This window comes from Nanorana parkeri, unplaced genomic scaffold (assembly GCF_000935625.1).
Source record: "Nanorana parkeri isolate BGI_ZX_2015 unplaced genomic scaffold, ASM93562v1 scaffold843, whole genome shotgun sequence".
In the NCBI taxonomy this organism is placed as follows: Eukaryota; Metazoa; Chordata; class Amphibia; order Anura; family Dicroglossidae; genus Nanorana; species Nanorana parkeri.
Window position 1 is genome coordinate 552,243 of NW_017307111.1, and position 6,802 is coordinate 559,044.

Below are 6,802 nucleotides of genomic sequence, written 5' to 3' on the forward strand. Positions count from 1 at the left end.
ACTTTTCTTACCCAAAATTCAGAAATCAATATTTTAAATGATATTATGAATCACACTTACCTCTGAGCCAATCACTTTATTCAGCCTCTGTTGCATCACTGGTTTCTTCATCACTTTTAGCTTCAAACATATCAGTTTCTTCAACTTCTGCTGCATCACTGCTGTCTGCTGAGTCACTGTCTATATATACAAGATCATCCTCAGTTCCGTCCATGGCATTGCTGATTCCACATTTCTTGAAGGACTTCACAATCACCTCTTGTTTGACACCATACCATGAGTTTAGAACCCAATTGCTAACCTCAGTAATGGTTGTTTTTTTTACTCTTCCTGTCGGTGTCAAGTTACCCCCTGCTTTTTGCATCCATCTATTCCATTCTTCTCTCATTAGGACTTTAAATGGCTTGTTGATTGAAACATCTAGTGGCTGTAGCTGACCTGTAAGTCCACCAGGAATAACTGCTAGATGTGTTCGCAAATCCAATGCAATCCTTTTTGTCTTTTCCGTTAAATGTGCTCGGAACTGATCATAGACAAGTAGAGCTGGCTTCTTTAAGAGCCCTCCAGGTCTTCTGGACCAAACCTTTGCAAACCAAACGGCCATAAGGTCTTCATTAATCCATCCCTTCTCCTGCACTTGAACAATAATGCCAGGTGGTATGGTTTCTTTAGGATATGTTTTCCTCTTAAAAATAAGCATAGGAGGCAGTTTAGTGACATCTGCACAGCATGAAAGCACAGCAGTGTAGTGTGTCTTTTCATGGCCACTTGTTTTGATTGCCACTGTTTTGATTCCTCTCACATCAACAGTTCTGTTGGAAGGCACATCAAAATTGAGAGGCACCTCATCCATGTTTGCAATCTGACTTGGTTGAAAATCATATTTTTTACGAAGTTGTATGACATAGGAGTGAAACTGTTGGATTTTCTCCTCATAAGCTGGTGGCATTTTCTGTGCTAACTTTGTTCGCGTTCTCATAGCCAACCCTTCTCTCCTCATGAAACTGAAGCACCATTTTGCCTTTGCTGTAAAATCAACAATCTTCATTTCGCTTGCAAACATTCTTGCCTGACATTGAATAAGCTTGGTTGACACACATAAGCCACTCTGGCGCTGCTCCAAAATCCAAGTCTTAAGCCTCTGCTCCAAGTTTGGCCATTTTGCTGGTTTTCCTCCCAAGGTCTTCTTCTTTTTGGGCATCTTAAGGAGTTGTTTTTCCTGTTTTCTCCACTGTCTGATCATACACTCAGTGGGAGGAGGTCCAAATTGTCTCTCTGCAGCTCTATTTCCATGCTCTTTTGCATAAGTGATAACATCCAGTTTAAATTTTGCAGAGTAAGCCAGCCGCTTTACAGGTTGTTTTTCACTTTCTGACATTTTTATGGTCACAGAATGCTCCGACATCACCGCTCTGGGCACTGCCTACATGATCTCCCCAGCAACAGCTGACGTCAGGTACAAAAGATTTATGATTGGAGGAGAACTGTTATCTTGTCTCTGCAATCCGTGAGGCTAGTTAGCAGTGGTATCAGCACTTTCAAAACCGTGGCCCCTGTGTATAAGACGCACCTCTATTTTTTGGTAAACATTTTTATGAAAAAGTAGCGTCTTATACAAGGAAAAATACGGTATATTTTAGGGTAGATTATTCATCATGAAATTCAACACCTGTATTGTTTAAGGAGACCTATAGGGTTGGGGCTTTTCCCCATAGTTCTCCTAAGGATAACGGGACGACCCAAACTAGGGTCCTCCAGTCACCCAAAGCTCAGTATACTGCGAGCTACAGCGGATACAGTGGATACAGAGGTGGCAGCATCATGCAGTGGAGATAATTTTTATCGATGATTGATTGGAAAACTGGTCAAGATTGCACGGATCGATGGCACTAAATACAGGGCAATTCTTGAAGAAAATCTGTTTCAGTCTGCCACAGATTTGAAACTGGGATGGAGGTTCACCTTCCAGCAGGACAATGACTCTAAACATTATGCTAAAGCTGCACTGGAGTGGTTGAAAGGGAAACATTTAAATGTCTTAGAATGGCCTAGTCAAAGCCCAAATGGAAAACACAAAAAAAGATAAAGCGCACTCCTGTGGGCAAACTTCAATTAGATGGCTGTTGTTTGTAGGTGTGCAACGCTCCTCACTACAGGGAGAGGACCCTGTCTATTCACAACTGCAGATAAAAACAAAAAGGACAGGAGCGCAACTACCAGAAGTGACGTGAATGGAATCGATTTGGCCTAGTGGATCTATGTGATAAGGGATGTCGGTGGATCTTAGTGTGTAGAATCTGGGTGTATGCAGTAATGTTATGACAAACAGACTTACGGTTGGAAGCTTCCCCGTGGTCCGTGTGGCGCCCTCCTTTGACAGATCCTGGGTCGAAGAGCCCCGGTGGTGTCCCCGGTGGTGTGAGAGGCTGATCTGTTGGGGGTGCGTGTCCGTATGGCCGCCCGCGTTCTCGGCTGGTTGGGCCGTGTCGGTCAGGAACGGAGAAAAAAAGTGGGAGGAGCTATACCCGGCTAGGGAACACCGTGCGCCGTGTGTCAATGTTGATCACAGAGTCTAAGACTGTCGGGTGTCTCCGATGGCTACGCGTTTCGAGGGTTAACCTCTTTTTCAAGCCTCAAAAATACTGGAGATCGCGGGAACTCTATCTACTTTTAAATGTGACAAGGGGGAGGCGCGTAATTTTGTTGAGCCCGGTGATAGGCTGCAACTCGCATGGGGGGAGTGGATTAGCAGTCTGGGTCCGCCTTGAGTGCGACCTGTCAGTGCTCAAGCCGATGTAAATATGTGTCCTTTATTAACCCTTCGTTCTTATTTGGGGTTGTCATTTGATTGAAGGCGGTCTGATCTGTGTTTATGTGCGTTGTATATCTCGCCAGGTCTCGGGGAGCTCAAAGGGATAAATGTCCATCGTTATTTGGATCTTCTCTCTAATAAAAATATTCTTGTGTGTGTTTAAAATATGTTTGTGGGAGAATTTTATTAGTGTTAAAAACAAAAAACAAGATGGTGGGCTACCCTTGGGTGAATAGCACCCGAATATAAGTACATGTATGATCACCCATGAACATGTATGTATACTCAAACATACACATATGCATAAATATATACACCCATGGAGAACATATAGAGATATATGTATATAAATATATAAATGCATACACCAACATATGCATGCAACACAAAACTTAAAAAAAAAAAAAATTATTAAAAAACTTCCACTGAGACAACAATAGACTTTCAAATTCATAATGGGTGCTGTTTCTAAAAACTATTTTGTCTACCACTTAAAAGCATCCTGTAGATGTATATTGGAGACTACCTCTATTTGCTGAACTGTCTATAAAAAGGGGGTGAATGCGGCATCCACTGCAGGACATTGAGGGGCATGCCCACAGGGTAACAAGAGTGTGAAAGAGTCGCCTGTGTATGTAAGTATTTTCTCTTTGCCATATCCATGAAACTAGAAATCGAAAACCGGGATTAAAACAACCCATCTCAGAGGGGGGAGGGGAAGAAGTATTAGAGGACTGTTGTGTTGTGTGTAGCATTAACACTGCAATTTTCTGTTTTCTTGTCTTAATTCTTGTTTGTGTCACAAAAAATGATTTTGCATCTACAAAGTGGTAGGCATGCTGTGTATATCGTATGGTACTAGCCCCATAAAATCCATTTTAATTCCAGGTTGTAATGCAATAAAACAGGAAAAACACCAAGGAGGTGAATACGTTCGCGAGGCACTGTATATCAAAAGACAGGGTGGCAAATTTCTCCCTCCAAAATTTACATTGGCTATATAATTGAAAAAACAGTTGTATAAGACAGGTGCCATGCTGGATATATAGCAGTAAATGCTGGACATCTGTGGCTGCATAATACACCAATCAGCATGGATTTGCCCATTCCCCTGACAACTAATCATATTTGGTAACATGCATATCTTCTTGTTGTGGGGTTAACTCACTTTTACAAGCAGACAATATACCAAAGATATAGTTAACACCATAAAATCCCTTTTTATGGGAGTGATATATTCAGCAGTCAGATATATAATTTGTTGTGCTACCCTATAAACATTTTTTGACCTAGTCATTTGTAAATTTACAATAAGGTTTGTGGCCTGTCTTATATAACTGTTCCTTCAATTATCTAGCAAATACAAATTTTGAAAAGAGATATTTCCCACCTTGTCTTTTGACATATATGTTTGATGATTTGGATTGGACATTATATAGATATTATAAATAAGTTTTACTGTAAATAAGTTTTATGTGAGTAATAATTAAAGATTTATTGATGTTTTTATAGAGGTCCAACATGGTCTCCCATTTCTATTGGTATGGATATTGAAAGCTGAGGATGTTACCAATAGATGTTTAATTATAGGAAAAGTGATAGCATGTATGTATTCAGTGACTCCAGCTTTTAATAATAATTACATTAAAGGAATTGAAGTTGATGTTAAATCCCATATAGTTTGTGTTTATGAACTGCAGGATTTGCAAAATAGATCAAGATCAGGTCTGTGAAGGTTCTCATTTATCCAGGTCATGGTTAGTTAGTTGTAGTTTGTCACATTGATCTGGACTTTCTCTGTAATGTTGAAGACATGCTGCTGCTTTTCAAAGCAGCTTCTTCAGTTCTAATGAGTGTCAGGGACTTACCCCCAGCATTTATATCCACACAATTAACTCATCCACCTTAATCCAATCGCCCACACGGATAACTCATCCACCTTAATCAATTTGCCATGGGATGTGTCAAGGCAGATGTTGTTTTTCCAAGAACTTGATGGGAAGTATGAAAGTTTGTGAAACTACCCTGTTCTAATTACATAATTCAATCTTATGGTGCCCAGGAAAGATTGTGTTCAGGACACAATCTTTTGAGTTACATGGCTGATTCAAGTCACAATTTGCACACAGTTAGGGGAGTGGAGTTTACATGATTGCTCATTACTATGGAACAAGTTTATTGTCTTTTACTTTGAATGGTGCATATATAAATACAGGGCATATAATAACCTTTTTTAATGTCATGGGTATCAAAATAGTTTTATTAGAAAAACAACATCGGTACAATGACTTGAACCAAATATACAAAATGCAAAACCGTCAAACAGTACATAACATAGACATAAAGAGAGGTAACGGGGACTTGTGGATATAAGGAAGATGAACATATGAACCAATATCAGTAGTTTACACCACTACAGCTGTTTTTTTTTTTAAATTCTTTATTTTTGAGCAAACATTTTACAGTAAACAAATAACACATATACAGTCGATAAAATGATATCGTACAGGTACAAACGTAGGAAGCATGTCTATTTCTCCTATCTCTAGCCGCCTAATTAGTCAAGGATCCAGTGGAAGCAGCCTAATAACATATGCAGCGTCTGGGCGTTTGGGGTAATTGAGGTGTACATCAGACATGTCTTAGTGTGTAATAGGCAATAATTTTGGTAGACACAGCTGTTTTTTAAAGAGACACTGTCACCTTGCCCATGCAGTATATTTGTACAGCAGCACCTCCTGCTACAGTTATACTCACCTTTCTGATGCAGCCAGCAATTAAATCTGAGGCACTTTCTGTGTGTGAGTAGGGGAAGCGGTAACCTAACCCCTGCTGTCACTGACAGTGCTTAGGTCTAGCAATTTGCTGCTAGACGTAAGCACTGTCACATGGGAGTAGGTCACATGCATCCCAATACCCAGAAACACTAGAACGGTTATTCACTAGTGAGCCGAAGGATCTAGCTGTAGCTTTGGCTGATCTTTCAGCTTGCTTCGTACGCCAGAGCCCTTCAGCTCAGTTGAACCGAAAGACTGCTGTACGGGCTATTCACAATAGGAGGAGGGGGGCACATCTGGGTGGCCCTTTATTAACATCTCTGGCGGTATGATTATGCAGGATTTTAGCATGCCAAAGCGGTACATTGTTTTTCATGGCAATTTGTTGTTTTATATTGTAGGCCTGTAATTCTTAGTAAATCTTAGGAATAACTCACCTAAATCTGTCCAAACAAGAGTCCAGTAGACATCCCAGGTATGATAAAGTTTGAAACACGAAATCATAAATGATAATATAATAAATAATTGTAAAAAATATTAATATAATAATACATTTCATTCAATAATGTAATCAAACCAAAAACACTGAAATTTGTCCAAACCATGGTGCAATATTACAAGTCACTATAATACTAGACACTGCATATTGGTTTAGTAAACATCCCGGGTATGAAAAATCGCAGAATCGTCGCTGTTGTCACTTTCAGTGTCTGATGACGAATTTCCCCACGAATCACTATCGCTCAATTCTGCAAGTGATTCTATATCACTATCGCTGTTTTCTAGCTAGTCGAAAACCGCTTTTGACCTAAAGAGATGCTTTTTGGATGCCATGGACGTTCTCAAGTTTCCAGGCAGAAAGAACAGTAAAAGTGCAGGCAGGGCACTGGACAAAGCTCTAGGGACAAAACTGAGGTGGAATGGTTTGATACAGTAATGTAAATCATAACAGATTACATTGTATTGTGTGTATGTCATGTTTTTACTTTTGAATTTCCCGCCGCTTCCGCCCCCCTGCGACTCCGGCGCTCGCAGGGAAGGAACCCAGGAAGACAGATGCCGGCATCGGCCGGGAGACACAGCGGGAGGACACCAGGTGCTCGTAGGGACAAGGTAAGTGACACTACAGTGTAATCCCGAGTGTGGCTCAGGGTTACCGCTTTTGGTACTGAAAATGAACCCCGAGCCACTCTCGGGATTACCGCCAGGGAGG